Source organism: Varanus komodoensis, unplaced genomic scaffold, assembly GCF_004798865.1.
Source record: "Varanus komodoensis strain SLA01 unplaced genomic scaffold, ASM479886v1 scaffold1, whole genome shotgun sequence".
Classification (NCBI taxonomy): domain Eukaryota; kingdom Metazoa; phylum Chordata; class Lepidosauria; order Squamata; family Varanidae; genus Varanus; species Varanus komodoensis.
This window is the reverse complement of record NW_025335268.1, coordinates 60,703,371-60,722,740: the sequence shown is the minus strand read 5'-3', so window position 1 is coordinate 60,722,740 and position 19,370 is coordinate 60,703,371.

Sequence of the window (19,370 nt, the reverse complement as noted above, 5' to 3'; positions counted from 1 at the left end):
GTATAGCTCTCACCATAATTTCCTTTTGACTGCTCACCTTGAATGACCTGTCTTCTCAATTACCAGGCAACTGGACATGCCCAGGGATCCAAGATTTCCTAAGCCTAAACCTAACCTAAGATTTTCATCCCATTATTTTTCACCTTGACATTTATGTGAATTCAGAAAAGGGACTTTTAAGACTTTTTTGTGTTTTTTTTTTTTTTGACTGCTCAACTTGACTGCCCTGCCTTGTCACTTTCCAGCTCCTAGACATCCTAAGGGATTCAAGAAATCCTAAATGGGGAATTATCCTCCAATAATTCCACAACATCAGATTGCATGTACAATCACAGAAGTGCAGAACTGGACTTGAAGTCTAACTGCTCACCAAACTCCAACACCTTGCCAATTTTCAAGCCCATGGTCTTGTTCAAGATTTTTCAACCTGAACCCTAAGCTGAGATTTTCATGCCAATCTTTTTCTCATTAAAATCCATTGACATGCACTTAAGTGGAAGAATGAAGCTCTCTGGTTATTTGGTTCATCTGCTTAATTTTCAGGCCTTTAGATATGCCCAGGGAACCAGGATTTCATAACCCTAACCCTAACCCTAACCTGAGATGTTCACTATGGTATCATCTCTATGGTAGAATGCATCTATGATCACAGAATTGCACAATTAGCACTCTTGGGTTAATTCAGTTTGATTGCTCAGCTTGACTATCCAGGTTTGCAAATATCCCAGACCCTCAGACATGCCCAGAGATCCAGTATTTCCTTACCCTATAGTTAACCTGAGATTTTCATTTCAATATTTTGATCCCGTTGGAAAATACATAGAGACGTGTAAAAAGAGAAACATTGCTCTCCAGTTCTTCTGTTTGACCACCCAACTAGGATGTCCACTCTCACCCATTTCTACACCCCTGGATGAGCTCAGGGATCCACAATTTCCTAACCTCAACCCTAAAAGGAGATTTTTCACCCCATATTCCCACCATATTAGAATGTAAGGACAAGCCAACCAATTCTGAATGGAATTGCCAGCTGGAGCTAGACTTGCTGAGGGATCCCAGATTTCCTAACACTAACCCAATATTATAACTCCAATATTTCCATCCTATTGAAATGCATGCAGAACCACTCAAGTGCACTCAGGAGCCAGTGGGTGTAGCGGATAAAAGCGCAGCACTGGAACCCAGGCCATGACGCCAACTAGGTGACTTTGGGCCAGTCAGACTTTCTGCCTAACCTACTTCACAGGATTGCTGTTGCAGCGATAACATTGAGAGCAACAAGAGGAGAATTATGTAAGTCACTCTGAATTCTTTATAACCAAGGGAACCAAGATTTGCTATCCCATTTTCAATCCACCTTGGAATGTATGCACACATAGAACCTAAGAAATTCCCTGCAACCTCTTGCCAGATCTTTTGTCCTATCAGGAACTTTAGCTTTTTGTTCTGTTCCTGAACATTTCACTTAAGAAGCTTATGGTTGGTTGGTTGGTTGGTTGGTTGGTTGGTTGGTTGGTTGGTTGTTTTAGTGAATTTGATAACAACTCTATTTCTCATTTTTAACAGTGTTAATGAGAAAGAAAGAGCATTAACCTGTTCTTTTAGCATTCGTCCTTCGCTCTTGTCCTTTAGAAGCCCTGTCTATAACAGAGTGAAAATGTACTGGGAGCAGGCATAGAACATCTTCCACTGTGAACGTTCCTGTAGTACATGGTTATTCAGGGAGAGCCATAGATTGCAGCAAACAGATCTGTATGCTTACACACATAGGACCATTGGCGGTTCTTCCCTTTCTTTCTTTTTTTAATCTTTTAGATTTCTAGGGAAGTGAATTTATTTTGGTGGTCAAATTAGAGTTCCCAGCTTGGTGGTCTCATTACTGTCTTGTTCCCCAAACTCCCATATGATCCAAGACAAATTTGACAGCTTCTGCTCAAGGGAGACATAGGCAGCTGGAGCTAAAACAGCCAAGACACCATAAGTCAGAAATAAAATGCCTTTGTAAAGGTGTAAAGATTAGGTAAAGCATAGCAACTGTCAGCACCATGCACAGAACAACCTGAAACAGTAAATCTCTCCTTTGCAGAAGTACTAAGGTGTCCCAAACCTCCAAAGAGAGCACAGTACAGTAAACACAGACACACACACACACAAGTCCCATGTGGTTGTTCTCACATAAATATAGTTTATCTCTACATGAATATGCATGGGCCTATTTGCAGAGTTCCTTAAATCTAGCATGCTGCCAAGATTTGTGCAATCGGTGACACAATATTACTAATCCACTTTGAAAGAAAATTGTTTGGCACATTTAGAATCCACTTCCAATCAGCAGAAAGTACCAGTAATGCCAAATAGCTAGGAGGGAAACCAGGGTGGACACTGGCCATTCATAATGAGGCTAGAGTAGCACAGTCCCTCCTGCTCCCCAAAGTCAACTTCATCAAGCTTTGCTTCTGCAATGATCATCCAGCAACCAGTTCATTAGGACAATGGTGGGCAACACATGGCCTGCTCACATGTCCTGCACATCTCTTTTACCCACATCACTGAAACAAGTACTGCAAATGTGGAAAACACCCTGGTCAGCCCCCACCAAATTTCAGTGGAAAACTATGACAGAGAGTTTAATTTGCAAACAAGCTAATTTGTCTGGTATGAGCCTCTGTCACGGGCGCCACCAGAGTAAAGTCGCATACAGCTGATTTTTGATTTCGATTATTTTATGGTTACTTTGATTATTTTGATGCTTGTGATTGTAATTTGATATTAATGCTGTACCACCACCACCAGATTTCAGTGATGTGGTGTGGTAGCACGTTTAAAAGCAATAAACATTCTTGGCGCTCGGTTTGGTGAAGGAGGGGCAATGCCAGGATAGGATGGAGATAGGCTGTATCATCTGCCTGTTCTCATTGTTATAGATTTATCAGTGTTTGTTTCTGTATCAGTGCAGTGCAGATCTGATTCTTGCAGCTTCAAGAGAAAGACCAACCAGCTTCCCATTTGTTGTCCGCTTTTCATTTTGCAGAGTACCAAACACGTTAGCGCATTGGCCCTTTTGACACTTCAGAATGCATATCATTATTTTTGTTCATATCCCAGCACTTGAGAATGGACTTGAGAGATAAGGCTAAGTAAGACAAAGGAATAGATTTGTTTGCGTAAAGATTATTTTAAGCCAGCAAGAAGCAGTTGAAACATCTCAAGAGAGAAATGCAAAGCAGTCAGGCAATCTAACTATTTCTCATCTCCCTGCAACTCCTAGAGGTTATACATAAGAAGATTAAGAAACAAAACACAGCCACAATTGAAATGCTTCCTAATGAAAACATTTTTTGCCATGTTTGATGGTTTATATCTATCATCCTTTGACAGCAACATAATGGGAAAAGACAATTTAACACAATAAAATGATTACACTTTATAAACAAGACATTTGGTCTACATCGTCTGACAAACAAAGCATGACAAATTTCAGATTCAAGTGACATTGGAATAACGTAAACAGTGTGCGTGCACTGGAAAGCAGGTGTCGACATGTGTGCACCCTTTTGTCACCTATTTGATTTTTTTGCAGGAAATGAAGCATTTTGAGAGCGAAATTGCTCTGATCCTTTGACCAAGGGCATCATTATATAGGACCCTATTCTTGTGCTTTTATATACACAATAATTTGAGCTTCATAAAGACTGTATTTGTCTGAGGCAGATATAAATGGGTCATGAAATTCAAACTACTGTTTACAACTTCTTTAGTTTGTATAGGCCATTTTGTTTTACGTTGGATATTGTGAAGCATCTATATAACATTCCATTTCAATAACAAGCAGGAGATATGAGATCAATTTACTTGTGTCTTTTGTTGCCAAATAATTGATGGATGTAATGCTGGAGCTGGTATTCCTATCGCTCATACCCAATAAGCACAATAAAAAATTATGGCCTCTTAAAGAGTAACTAAATGCATAATTCCAACGGTAATTTGCATCATGCTTGCCATATCTTACAGTTAATGATACTAAATGCAGTGAATGTAAGAAGAACCAAGAAAGAGATGCAGGTATTACAATATGCATTTCTCCATTTGAAATGCTGGTTCCATGTCTATATTTAAACTGCCGTGGTTTTCCAAGGATGCAAATCAATAAATTTATTTATAAAAGTGTATCCCCCCAAATATTACTGTATTGCACGAAAGCACTTCTTTTAACAAATATCTGTGCCTGGCTGGCTATCTTAGCTCCCATGGATTTGTAATCTAGACAATGGTTTTATTGGCTCTGTCTTAAAACAAAATAGCACAGGGTAATGCCTGGTTCCACCCGTATACAACTGAGCCCAGTGTCTCCTGGAGAGTGAATCACATAATAACACACTCACCACGTAAGTTACGTGGTCACAACACTCACCACCCTCCCTAAGGTGTAGGCATAAATGCTTCCCTACATGGCAGCATATTCAGATGTTGGGGAAATGTTATGTTATATCATATGGCACATAGACTCATGGGGTTCTACATATACCAAGCACCTATATGTCTCAGTGGTCTCCCATGTGCCATCTGCAATCTCTATCTCAGTGTGCTTCAGAAAGTGAGTGAGAGAGAGAAATTACAAAAAAGCAGCAAGCTGCACACTACATTCAAGGATCACTTTTGATGCCAAATTCAAACTTGGCCGTCAAGCTGAATCTGAGCCTTTGTACCACAGAGCTTGCTGCTGAGTGCTGCTCAGGATTGGGGAGCATAATAAAATTCTAGAATCCTCTGCACACTTCTCAGGGGAAAGGCCCCACTGAATGCAATGTGACGTGACTCTGAGCAAACGGGTTTAGAACTGCACTGTAAGGGCTGCAGTTTCTTTAAACTGCAATCTTTCCTCTTCACTGCACTTTCTCTCTCTTTCCTTCTCATAAACACGTGTTAATTGTTTAGACACCATCAGCCTCTCTGACAACGTCATGAATGAAAGCAAACATTGCCTTTAAAATGAAAAAGGGAGGGGGAATCCTAAAAGCAACAAGCAATATCCTATTGTTATAGAACTTACTGAATAACACTGGGCAAAGCTTGTTCAGACAACACAATTCCACTATTTAGTAGGGGAAAAACTCATTGCTTCTTCCCCCTTTATGTTTATGTTAGAAACATAGAAACATAGATACAGAGTGAGCAGAAGGGGCTTCCCGGGCCATCTAGTCTGACCCCTGGCTCCAGCCGGCTCCGCTCACGACATGCCCATCATGAGCATGTCCAGCCTATCTTTGAACACCCTCACCGATGTGGCCTCAACGACCTCTCGTGGAAGTCCATTGCATACCCTGGTGTCCTAACTGTCAGGAAGTGCTTCCTGGTATCTAAATGGAACCTTGGTTCCCTGAGATTTGCTCTGTTGGAGCACGTCCTGCCTTCCTCGGCAGGGGAGAACAGGTCTCTATCCATCTCCATGTGACATCCCCTCACATACCTGTATGTCGCCAACATATCCCCTCTGAGTCTTCTCTTCTCCAGGCTGAAGACACCCAGTTCTCTCAGTCTCTCCTCATACTCCATCCCCTGCAAACCGGCCACCAACCTTGTGGCCCTACGATGCACTGACTCTAACCTGGCTATACCCTTCCTGTAATGAGGGGCCCAAAACTGAACACAGTACTCCAATTGCAGGCGCACCAGAGTCATATAGAGTGGTAGTAATACGTCTCTCGATCTAGAAGCCACACTTCTGGCTATGCAACCAAGGGTGGCGTTCGCCCTCTTGACCACCGCATCACACTGATGACTCGTTTAGCTTGCAGTCAACCAGTACCCGAGGTCCCTTTCACAAGTGCTGCTCTCCAGCCACTTGTCCCCTAACCTGTACTTATGACAGCTATTCCTATGCCCCAAGTGCAAGACCTTGCACTTATCCACATTGAATGCTATCCTGTTGTCTCCTGCCGACTTCCATAGTCTGTCCAGATCCTTTTGGATCTGCACTACCTGCTCCTCAGTTGTGGCCACTGCTCCAGTTTTAGTGTCGTCTGCGAATTTGATCAGCAGACTGTTCACCCCTTCTTCCATGTTGTTAATGAAAAGATTAAACAGGATCGGCCCCAGGACAGAGCCCTGGGGGACCCCGTTTGTCACTGGCCACCATCCTGATGATTCCCCGCTAATGGTTACCCTCTGCTTTCGGTCAGTCAACCATGCCCTAATTCACCGGACAGTGCTTTGGTGTATCCCAAAACTCCTCAGTTTCTCAGCCAGGATATCATAGGGCACTTTGTCAAAGGCCTTGCTGAAATCCAGGTATACCACATCCACTGCATCCCCTCCATCTAGCCATCTCGTAAACCTTTTCATAGAATTTCACAAGGTTTGTCTGGCAGGGTCTGCTTTTGTGGAAGCCGTGTTGTGTGACTGTTAGCCTCCCTTCCCTATCTAGCATTGCTAGATCTCTCTCTATTATGAGCCTTTCCATTGTTTTTCCTACAATGAACGTAAGGTTAACTGGTCTGTAATTCCCCATGTCCATTCCCATAATTCCCCTTTTTGAAAATTGGGACCACTGATGCCACCCTCCAGTACTGTGGAACTTCACCTGTTCTCCATGAAGCCTCAAAAATGGTGGCCAGCGGGCATGAGAGAACCCATGCCAACTCTCTAAGTACTTTTGGGTGTAACCCATCAGGGCCTGGCGCCTTTGTAATATCCAATGCCCTGAGGAGCCCCTTGACTTCAAGGGGGGGGTGACTCTAATCTGTGCCCCTAAGTCCCTGGTCTCATCTAATCTCCTGTCCACCCTTTCCTTTTCCTTGGAAGAGCAAATGCACCAGGCAACAGAAAGTTCTTTTATTTTGAAACTTTATTGCAATAAAGGGAGTCAGAGGATTTCCTTCCCCTTTCCAACTCCCAGAGCACATGTTCACAACTCATATTTATGCCCTTTCCCCATTTGCTTTTCCCTCCCCTCCCCCATTGGCCGAGGTACTGGGCAATTTACAAACTTTTGCCCAGTTACAATTACAATCTGGGCAGTTATAATCTTCCTGTTCACTTATTTCCTGTTGCTCCAATGCCTGTTCTTCCCTCCCAGTTCTTCCCTCCCATGTACATTATAATGAGATTAGTTTCAATGCAGGGCATGCTAGTTAATATTCATGAGGTCATTGAGCAAGGGTCCTGCTATTTTGTCTATGTTCCAATCCCCTCCTGCTATCTGATGCCGGCCTCCTCCCTGTATGGCTAAGGAATTTTCTTTGTTACATTTTCACTCTTCCTGTTTCCTTATTTCAAATCATCCCTTCATCCCTATCAGTTGATAATGCACAGTGTAAGACTGATTATTTACAGACATTCTCCTGCAGAGGAAACTCTTTGGAATGATCCATCTCATAATACGTAACCCTAAGCTTATTACTCCTAGAGGAAGATAGAAGGCACACATGAAACTGAGCAGGAAGCTATATTGCTGTAGAACAGATTAGTTCGATTATAATTTCTGTTCAAGGCTGGCTGTACTCCCACCAGTTATGGATGGAAATTTGAAATGGCTGTTAACAGAGTGTCCATTTCCCAATGGAAGCTGTGGCCTCTCCTAGGAACTTCTTTACTGTAGCCTCTGAAAGCTGCCTCAGAACGATGCATTATTTATTGACACTTGTTTTAATCCACATGTGACAGCGGGAAGCAAAGCAAACGAAGCCATGTGTGAGTTAGTAAAGGTTGCCCATGATGAGTCAAAATAAATAATTTATCTATACCCTGCCTATCTCTTTATGCAAGATCGGATTTTAAATTTAAAATGTTCTCTTCTCCCATCCTGTTAACTGCCTGACATTTTACATGAGGAATTATTTTATCTATGTCACAGTGAGCTTCCATCTGAACATTTCTCATGTGCATATAAACGTCAAACAAGAGCATACCTGAAATTAAACAACACAACCCAAGCTCTGAAAAACCCATGCTATCTTGGGGTTGTTAACAGTTGACAACTTAAAATTTTCTAGATTCTGTTTTAATTCAGCAAATTCTGATTTAATTCAGTTTTTAATTATGGTGGAATTACATAATAACCATTTGACCAGTTTGTCCTCATTACTCTTCATCCCATGCATACATATCACAGCAAACCCATTAATAGAATATTTTTGGCACTCCCTGCCTCTGGAGGTCAGGCAAGTTCTGACAATGGAGTGTTTCCAAGGCTTGGTAAAAATGTTTTTTTCTGGGAAGTTTTTCCTGCAGACCAGCCATGGTTTGGATGCATATCCTATTCTTTAATACATTGTTTTTATTCTTTTACCTTCTTTAGCTTTTTTATTGTTCCCTGTTCCAGAATCTGTCTGGAGATGGAGATACACAAATATTTCAGATAAGTAATACAAAGGAGTATATGCCTGACTGTGCAAATCTTTTGTTTCTAAGAGCAAGTCCACAAATTTTCAGTCTGAGTGACACAGATCTTATTGCCACAAGCTGTCATCTCACACTAGTATGGATAATATCAGTACTACTGCCCATGTATGGATAATTGAAGTTGCTGGCATGGGAATTTTCATGCTCTCTATCATGTACCATCAAGCCCAAGCCTAAACCTTACTTTACATATCACATAATATGTATCATTTGAATAATTTGAATGTACCATGGGTTTTATTAGGTTCTGAATTACATACATGGGTAAATGGCTTAAGATGAAATCCTATGGCTTTTCAACATTTCTAGGAGTCTTCAGAATCCAAGCACCCCAGGACTTGGACTCCAAAAGCCATAGGTTTGCACCAGTTCCAGTCAACTTCCCAACATCTTCTCTCCCCCTTTCCTACCTTAAATCAAGAAGGCCTAAAGTAGAGAGAAGGCCTTGTGCAAAGTATGGCAGTAGGAGAGACCATGGCCATCGCTCTTGATTCCAGGCACTGGGTGCATGTAAGTTTAGAGGCTTCCCCTCTGTCCTGGGGTGGAGGGGAATAGGATTGCCCTTTTACAGTGCAAAACTAAGTCAACTCAAATGAAATTAAAGGCGATTCCTCCCATAGGATTGGATAGGGTTGCAGCCTTAGAATTCCTTTCCCATTTCACTTCCTAAAAGGGACTGTAGTAGTTGCAGTTCAAGCCTCATGGCTCCTGCTGGAAAAAGGATCTGTCAAGTTCACTTAGCCATGGATGACTCTATCAATTTCAGTTATTGCCCCTTTCATATGCTTAGCTCTTGAACTTTGCAAGCTTATCCAATGTCAAGTTTAGTTTATCATAAATTCCCCCATTTTTATACAGCTTGCATGATATCTGATTTTTTCTACCTTTCTCCTAATATATGCTTGATGCATTTTTGCAAGTAATTTTGCACTGTAATTTTTGCAATGCATTCTAAGCTTGCTTTTCCTAGTATATACATTTTGGTTCATGTCTTTCATTTGACAATTGCATTGTAAAATTTGGAGAAGTTTGAAATTCCAAGGTTACAGTAACTGTACTCCCTGAGGGGAATAGTACTACCATTCCTGATTCTGCGCACCAAATCAAATCAGGGGTGTTTGTTTGTCTTTGCGACAAACTTCATCTCAGATCTTTTGGCTAAATAAAATGGTGATAGGCAAGAATGGTGACATCCCAAAAAGTAAAAGATAGGGGAGTAAAAGATACCAGATTTAGACACCAGGAAGAATTTCCTCACTGTCAGAACAATATGACAATGGAAACTATTACCTGGAGAAGTTGAGGGCTCCCTCTCTAGACACATCCAAAAAGTGTCTGGAGAGGGTGGGATGGTGTAACTTGGTGTCCTGCAACAGCAGGCGGCTGGAGCCAATGGTCTTCTGGACCCTTCTACTTCTCTACTTCTATTGTTCTATGTTTCTATGAATCCAAAACTACAGTGATGGAATAAGTGCAGTGATATGGCCCTGATATTTAAGTTGTGTGGGATCAGAGCAGTTATTTGGGGCTGGAGTTCAATTGGTTTGAGCCAGCATATGGTTTATTATTTATTTAATTAACACAAATTAGCCCAATGGACTCCCTAAGTGAATTACATGAAAACAAATAAGAACTACCATTGTGTTTAGGACTGGAAACATACAATGTAAAAACAAACCAGCCGCCTATTTTTTTCTTTTTAGTAGTATCACTTGCAATATCACTTTAGTGCACATCATTATGTAGCCTATGTTGTTCTGTGCTATTTATTGTCCACAAAGCCTTTAATGTGCAATGTTCTTACAGTGAATCCCAAAATGCTTGAATGCACAAGGAACCAGACAAGGATGCTGGGAGCTGTGTGATGTTATTTCCCTTCCTTGTTAGAGTACTTTTTTCAAATCCATTGACTAAGCTTCATGCTCTTCAAGTCAACACCAAACTAGCAGGTGGTTTTAACTGGGTAGAATTCCAGGTTTCAAGGTTTGTATATCATGCCCTCTGTGAGGCTAAGTTAGTTGCCTGAAGAAAGGCAAACTGACACTATATAATACACACTATCAAGTCATAAAGCATGTGTTTGGGACATTGTTTGAACATGTTTAAATGCATACTTTTATATTTGATCAGGTTTCACAATAAGCAATTTCATTGCATTTGTAAACTTCAATTAATCAAAGCCATCTCTGACAGGATTCAAACAACCACTTTGATTCTGTATAGATTGCAGAGGTTTTCTGGGATATGCCTAGTTCTGGTCTTTCCTCATGTCTCTGAAATGGAAAAGCAACTAGTACTTTCATCACTGCCGCAATCACTTTGTGGAGGCATCTCCATATAGAACTGTTCTTTCATATTACAGTATATGAAGCACTCGTAGTATTTAGAACACTCAGAATAAAAGTTTTAAAAGTTTTGTCACCTTGTGTAGGGCTGAATCTAAGAGTCCCTGACTGATGTGGGATTTGAATGGAAATATTTCCACTTATTCTCTGATTCACTAATATAGGATAGCACTTGGTAGGGCTGCTTGAAGATGATACTTGTATTAAAAGGGGATGCAAGTGCTCCTTTGAGATACACGGGGTCCCACCTCCATTGGACATTCAAATGTAATCCTTAGAAGGATAATGCCAACCTTTTTATACTGCTTTTTTGTACAACCTTTTCGTTTCTTCCAACATGCAGCATTTCATTCTGTGCTACTGGTCTGCTTATAATAGCAACATATTAAAATTTTGGCCTAGTTTTGAATTCATGAAATGTCAACCTGCTAATTCACACAAAATCTATCTCATCAACTTTTACAATGCAAACAATAATATACAGACAAGCAATTGCGTTTTTATAGCCCAATGTTATGCCAATTAATTTATACATTTTAACGTTATTGTAAGTTACCTTGAAACTATTTTGAGAAAGGTGTGTAGTAAAACTACTACTAATGAGAATGTGGAGAAAAAGGAGAAGTGGAGGAAGTTCAACCAATTGTCATGGTATTTACTTCCAGGTAGATGAGCACAGGAATCAATCAATTGTTGTGAACTGCCCGGAGCACTTTGACTATTGGGCAGTATATAAATAAAAATATAATAATATAATAATAAATAAAATAGAAATAGTAATAGTAATAAAATAATAAAATGGTCTAGCAAAACCTATCAGGCAGTTTTGGACAATTGCTGTCGTCATGCGTGGAAGCTTGAAGCTCACTTTGGGAGATCCAAACTTTCAGTGTGTTCTCAGTACTGCTCTTCCCAGGCCTAGCTAATAAGACCTGTGTTGGGATTGGACCACCTTCCTAAGCAAATTCTGTTCAATTTTTCCCCTCATCTAGTTTAAGCAAAGAAAAAGTTTTGGGGAGTTTTGATTATGGCAGTGTCAAACCCAGTCATGACATCCTTTTGTTCCATTATTACCTGCAATAGCAGGCTTTACCTGAGGTTTGAAATATTTGCCCTCCTGCCCCCTGAGATTGGCGGCAGAGGCCCTTCTCCAGGAATGCTCCATGAAAGACATTAGGAGGGTGAGTACCCGGAGGAGGTTCTTCTCTGCAGTGGCACCCCACCTATGGAATGTGCTCCCCAGGGGGGTCTGCCTGGTGCCATCGTTATTTGTTTTTTGGCGCCAGGTCAAGACCTTTTTATTTAAATGTTATTTTGATTAATTGCTGATTTTATTTATTGGTTTTAAATTATTATGCCAGGATGTTTCTAGTTTTTATGTATTTGTATATAAATGTATTTATGTGTTGAAGCCGCCCCGAGGCTTATGTGAATGGGGTGGCATATAAGAATTCCAAATAAATAAATAATTTGACAGGGGAAATAATACCATAATGGTCTTAATAGATATTGGAGTGCATATCGGTTCCATATGCTATCATCCATTATCATATTACCTATAAATTTACTAGAGGTGAGTGACAGCACAACAACAAACTGGTTCTGATTCTTTTATGAACTGGCTAATTTCTGATATAAGTTACTGAGCATTGTTGGTGTATCCTTTGGGAGCCAGTGACTCTGCAGGGATCCATTTTATTTCCATTGCTATTCAGTATTGATATACAGTCTGCATAGCTTGCAGCCTGCTTAATGAAATGCAGCTTACCAGCCATGTATGATCCATCAGCCATTTCACAGAGAGCAAATGGCAGAGTCATGATGGGAGGATTATATGAGTTCATCCTGTTTGAAATTCCAAACTCAGAATGTGGGGTGTGATTTCTGGGGCATTTTCTTCATTTGCCAAGCTTGCATTCATGTTCCAAAGAACACACTTCTGAAAATATGTACTCATGCCAGTGAATGTTTCCCACTGATCCCAAATCCAAATGTTCATGCTTTAGACCATGTGAGAAAATGCATATTTTTCTATTGGGAAAATGTACACTTACTAAAATTGGGAACATGAATAAGGTAATATGAGCTTCAAGAAAGGATGCTGAAAACTTTGGTCAGCTCAGATATTGCTTGTTCACCCCACTCTCTCCAATGCCTTGATACAGCACTGATAGGATTAGGTAGTTTTGATTTATTCAAAGCTTCAGAGGGAAGCATGACCAGTCTTTAGGAGCAAATGGTCTCCGAAGCATGTAACAGCGGGGTGTTGGAGCAAGATCTAAACACAAAGAGAAGTGGGTTAAATTGGCTTCGGCATTATGGGTAACAGATCACAGAGCCCGGATAACATGGAGCAAGGGGCCAAGTGAGTGATGCTGTCCCCATCAGCATCACTGCTGTGCATCTGGCACAAGACCTTATAATCAAGCACTGAAAAATTGTGATGTGACTATAATGTATAAAAGAAGCTAATGGCTTCTGATAGATGCCTTGGGAATCTTGGGGGATTTTATGGTTAGCACTCTTGTCAAAGCGCCAGTCACTCCTTGCAATGCAGAGATGACTCAGGCAGTTGACAAGATCAGTCGTAATCATGCAGCTCTTCAGCACAAACCTGAGCTGAGGACAATAACTGGTATGCAGCTGGTGAAAAAATCAAGATGACTCTGACCAAGCCCCAGTTAGAGTTCAGTTTAAGTCTCTGCTATGCTTCTGGATGCGATGATGAACTCATTTTTGCCCACCTCCTTTGGTTTTCCGAGTTTCTCATGGCATGTTTGTGTTGCAGTCCAAAGAAACTTTTACTACAACCCTCAGTAGCTCACTGTGAGATGTTAGCAAGATAAGATTGCTTACATCCACATGAGGTGGACTCCACAGTTGTTCTGTGATGGATCTCTTTCGGGTTGTGAGGGTTCTGTGATGGATCTCTTTCGGGTTGGGATCCACCAGACTCCTTGGGCTCAGATCTCTCGACTCTGGCTCACTTTGCAGCAGCTCTGAGCTCAAGTTCCTGGCTGGTAGTCCCACTGTTCATGGGGTGCTTGCTGAGAATCAAACCCCATCCACTGTGCAAACAGTGTATCTCTTCTGTGCCAACTGCAGCACTCCAAATGGCTGATATACATGGCACAGAAGATGGACACTGCTAGCAGGCACATGGACATGGGTCTCCATTTCTTCCATCTTCTGCAGCATGGTTAGCAGCTACTTGGACTGCTGTACCTTATGCAGAAGAAACCTGCCAGTTGTGCTACCTTTGTTCTATGAGCATTTGCAGAGTTCCTCTTGGCTTGGCTTGGCTTGGCTTGGCTTGGCTTGGCTTGGCTTGGCTTGCAAGACTGGACTGATCATGAGAGGAAGTCCATGAATGCTAGAGGAATGGATTCTGCCAGGGTTCATCACATCTCTAGTTGTGGCAATATCATAAATGGCAAAGGGGTCAGTTCTGTGGAATAATTTTTAGGGTTTGAAATGCAAGCTTATCTCCACCAGCATCTCAGGGGAAAGCAAGCAGGAGGCAACTTACTCATGTAGAGCTTTTGGCTTTGGCCTTGGCTGAGAAGGAAGATGGTTGCCTCTCTGTGAAAACTTAAGGGGAAAAAAATCACATTTTTTTGAGAGGTTATATAGGCTGAAACAACTCTTCTGAAGGACAGCAATGAAATGAATCAATAATAACTATGAGTTATATCCACTGTTAGTCTAATTTAAGTCTCATTCATTTCAATGGACCTGCTCTATGGAGGACTAGCATTAGCTACAACATTGTAGGTCTTCGCGCACAACTTATATCCACCTGGGCAGAGGGGAAGGGGAAGGAAAGGAGGATCTGGAGATCAAAAGGTACCACCTGGTGTCTTCCTGGTGTCCTCTCTCCCCAGGCCCAGCAGAGGCTCTGCATCAATGTTTTTAGAGCAAAATATGCTAAGCCTTTTAAAAACTGCTATTTTTGAAGAACAGAAGGAAAACTTCTGAAGAATTGTACACTGCTCTGAAGCTGAAGGCTACACACCTGAGATTTTGAAGAAATAAAAATTACACTATATTTCTTTTATTAAAATAGCATTTTCAGTCTATTTCCCTAGATGTTTCTGTGCTGTGAAGACTTGAAGCTCAAGATAAATGGCAGAAGTTTATTTCTGAAGCTTTATGTTGTGCTTCGTCTATAAATTAAAATCTAATCATGTGTAATAAGTTTTATTGGGCCATTACAAACGATGGGACAAAGGCATTGGGTTATATTACTCCTGATTTTTATTATTATTATTATTATTATTATTATTATTATTATTATTATTATTATTTTACCAATGCAAGCAAAAGCAACATCAGGCTATAGAACTCTCTGGTGGCTGCAGCAACCATAAACAATTTAAAGTAAAACAAAGCTAGTGTATTTGGGATATAAAAAGTGGAAATTGGAAGCAAAAGATACAGTAATCCAATATGTACCCCTTGCCTAAAGGCAGTGGTCTTTTTTGGCATAGAAAAATCAATAACATCTCACAGACTCTAGCTGTAGCAAGAATTTAACTATTGGAGAATGGCATTTCAGGAAAGAAATGCCTCAAAGCTATGTCACTGGTGGAGGTGTACTTGAATTTTGCTCATTAAGGTCTAGATTTTGCAGGCTTCATCACAACGATGTAAGCAGCTAGACTGGAAGCAACAAGCTTCTCTGAGTAGTAAGGGTGACCTTTTCCTCTACGTTAACCTCTTCTGTTGTAAGTAAGAAAAACATTTTCTTTATGTGCTTTGTATAAGAAGGATACTTTCTATTCTTAGTGGAACATAATAACAAGTCCATGTTATGTGTTATGTTTTAAATTAGGAATTCTGTGCCAGCCTTAATAGTTTCCAATAGAATTTGCATCTTTAGAGAAAGCATCCTCCGGGCTTTTTATTGTCCTTCCATTAAACCAGAGGCTGTTGGAGGTGGACATGGTCAGTGGAATGCAAGCACAGCTCAGGGATGTTTCTGGTTCCATTGTCCACAAAGCAGCATTTTTGAGCTCTGTGTTTCTGACCAAGACTAGAATTATGGTTATTCCCCAGTCAAGCATTTCTCCTGGCATTACCGGAGCAAGAGACAGGGCAGGGACTAAAAACTGCTGGGAACTTCTTCCTGAAATTGTACCCTTCTTCCCTGCCAGCACCCATACTCTGCAGTTGCTGATTTTTCTTGATTTGACTGCTGTACTTAAAACTTCTCTCAAATTTTTCTCCTATTCTTATGCAATTTTATAGAAAAGAAATTGCTTTTGAAAATACATTTATTGGTGAAGAAAAATTCAGAAAATTTCTTAGAGGTTGGGTTCAACCTTCTTGTTCTTGTTCTTATCATTTTAAGGAAGTGGCAGAGGATAGCCTGCAAGTGTACCCAAAATGCACAGTGGTACATTTTGACATGTACGTGCTTCCTTTTCTCTGAAGAAGAGTCCAAACTACAGGCAGTGTTGAGGAACCATATTAGCAAACTGAAGTTTCTTCTTCACCAGGACCAGGTCTTTCATAAATCTACTGGCTGCTTAAGGCACAAGCCACCTCAAAATAGTTTGAATTGCTACAAGGAACAATAAGAACAAATAATTTCTCTGCAATCACTGTGAGGATTGCAGCTAAACTCAGAAAGAACAAGGCATTCTGAGGCACGTTATATCAGTGTCCTTGTTCATGATGTGTGTGTGTATTCTTCTGCATGGCACCACTGCTTAATAGGATTTGGTGAGCTAGCCCTGCTTCCTGATGAGTGCCATTGTTCCCACTATCATGCTGCCATAGGGAACATCTCCAGAGGTGAAGCCAGAAGCTTCAGAGCCAGTCGGCCCCTTGGAAGATGGTGATACTACTCAAGGAGTTCCAGGCTCCTCAGGGAACCTGAAGCAGAGGAGGCTTTCCTTCAGCCTCCTAGAGAGGCAGAAAGCTCAGCTTCTGGGCCACTGCCCAGCTTCTGAGAAGGTTCATGCCTTAGGATCGATGATAGAATGGCTCCAAGTGAAGGAGTACTTACTGAAGAAGTTGGGTTCTCCTCACAAGAAGGACACCAAAGAAGCCTCTAACATCAAGCAGCTGAGCACTGCGTGGTGCTCAAGTATCCCTAATTTTGTCAGTTTCCTGGGCAACTGGGATCTGTTGGAAACTGTCTGAAATTCTGCTTTGAAATCTCTGTCTCTAATTTTCTTCCTGCTCGTGCTGTCTGTCTGGATGTCCATGCTACTGGACAGGAGCTTCTACCTGATGCTGCCCTTGGACTGTGTTTTTCACTGGACTGTTGTCCCAGCTTTTAACTAGGACTGACTGAGCCTCAGATGCCATTCAAGAAAAAGCTTTGTTGACCATTGGCCTGCAACACTGACAGCTCTATTGCACGCATCCTATCTTAGCTTTGCAAAGAGGCCAGGCTCAGTTTTATGCGGGGCACTGATGCACCCACTGCCCGTGTGGCCCATCACACATGCATTCAGTGACAGTGAAAGGCTGACTATGTGCTTACCAATATATGTTCCTTACATAGAGGCACGTCTACTGACATGCCTGGACAGAGTGCCACAGGGGTCCTTCTCAGAGCTGCCTGACACGCATCCCCAAGGGCTGTTCCTGCAGCAGTCATGGAAGGGAAAGCTCGCGCGAAGCAGTGACTCCCTGTCACGTGCTTTTTACATACATACGTAATTAACTGTGTGCTGTATGTTTTTCTCATCATCAGAACAGATGCACTTTGGGAAAATTTGCATTTTTCTAAACATGCTGAAGAGAATACGGAATGGACAATATCTATCTTGATAAACTAGAGTGGAAAATGGAGTCAATGCTATCTGGAAACTGTTTGTTGTTACATGATGCCAAGGTATTGCTGCCTTAGGATGACCATATGAATGAATGCTCAACAAAATATCCTGACCTTGACAACCCTGCTCAGCTCTTGTAAACTCAAGTCTGCAATATCCTTTATAGAATTGATCCATTTCGTATCTCACTTCTTCTACCCTCAACTTTCCCTCGTATTATTATCTTTTGCAGTGATTCTTGCCTTCTCATGATGTGTTGTAAGCATAACAGCTTCAGTTTTGCTATTTTTGTTTCCAAGGAAAGCTCTGGCTTGATCTGATCTACGACCCACTTGTCTTTCTGTCAGTCCAGAGTATTTGCAAAGCTCTCCTCCAACACCATGTTCCCAATACATCAATTTTCTTCCTGTCATCTTTCTTCAATGTCCAGCTTTCACAAACATTCACAGCAAGCAGCAATACAATAGCATGAATTACCTTGACTTGGTCTCCAGTGAAATATCCTTACACTTGATGATCACTCCTAGTTCTTTCACTGCTGCACCTCCAACTCTCAGTCTTCTAATCTCTTGGCAGCAGTCTCCCTTTCAATCAATGACTGAGCCATGGTTATGTAAAATCTTTGTCAATTTCAATTTATTCATTGTTGAACTTAAAGCTGTAAAATTCTTCAGCAGTCACCATTTTTGTTTGTTTTCTTAATGCTCAACTGCAGTCCTGCCTTTGCACATTACCCTTTCAGGTTCATCAGGAGTTGTTTCAATTTGCTACTGCTTTTTGCCAGTAAGATATAATCTGCATAACTTAAATCATTGTTGAATCTTCCACCAATTCTTTGTTGAAGCTATTCTATTGTTGGATTTCCTCTGATCCTAATCCAGCTTATTTTATGATATGTTCTGTATATGGATATAGCAGATAAGGAGATAAAATGCACCTTTGTCTAGTGCCACTGCCTAGGAGAAACCATGTTGCAGTTACGTGTTTGAATCCTTTACTGCAGGTATCAAGTAAAGTCTCAAGTCTTTACTTTCAAGTCCAAATTGAGTCTCAAGTCATTGCAAGAAATTTTTGAATCAAGTCACAAGTCTCTTCTCAAGTCCAGAGTGCCAACTTTAAGAGGTGTGTGGGAGGGAGTTGTAATCCCCCCATGTCCCCATCTTTATTTTTCTCAGTTATGTACTTCAACCATTAATTATTTAATCAGAGCTATGCTGTTATTTGAATTCCCCTTGTCCCTCTGTCCTACTGCCTCCCTCATGCCAAAAAGAAGAGTTGAAGCCTTCCCTTCCCTCCCTCCTCTCGCAACCCCTTCCTCCCTATCCTGCCCCCACCCACTGCCTCTGCCATGTCCATGCCGGCCTCCCAATGGCTCTCCTATTGGGCTATTGCAATAGTTCTTTTTCTCTCTGTGCTAGCCACTGAAAAGTTACATTCAGAATTCTGAACATATTTCTGTTACCTTTTATTTCTTGCCTATTAGCAATTTTGTTTCCTCTGTCATCCATCTAGGCCTTTTCTTTCTTTTTGCTACAGCAATTGTCATTTGGCAGTCTTGCCTAAGAATATCTCTGGTTTCACTCTTCAGTTCTTCTGGTTAATAGGCAATTAAATTCAGTAATGCAAAACTGTCTTTATGAAGACTTTACATTCCTCAGGAATATGGTTGACACTGCTTTCTGGCACTGTGCTTCTGCTAGTGCTCTCTTTCAGCTTATTTTTATATCAACAGTTCATGGTCAGTACTGCAATCTTCTCCTGGTCTTGCTTCGGCAGTGAGAATACATATTCTGCATCTCTTATTTCCAATTACATAATCTATTCAATGTCTATA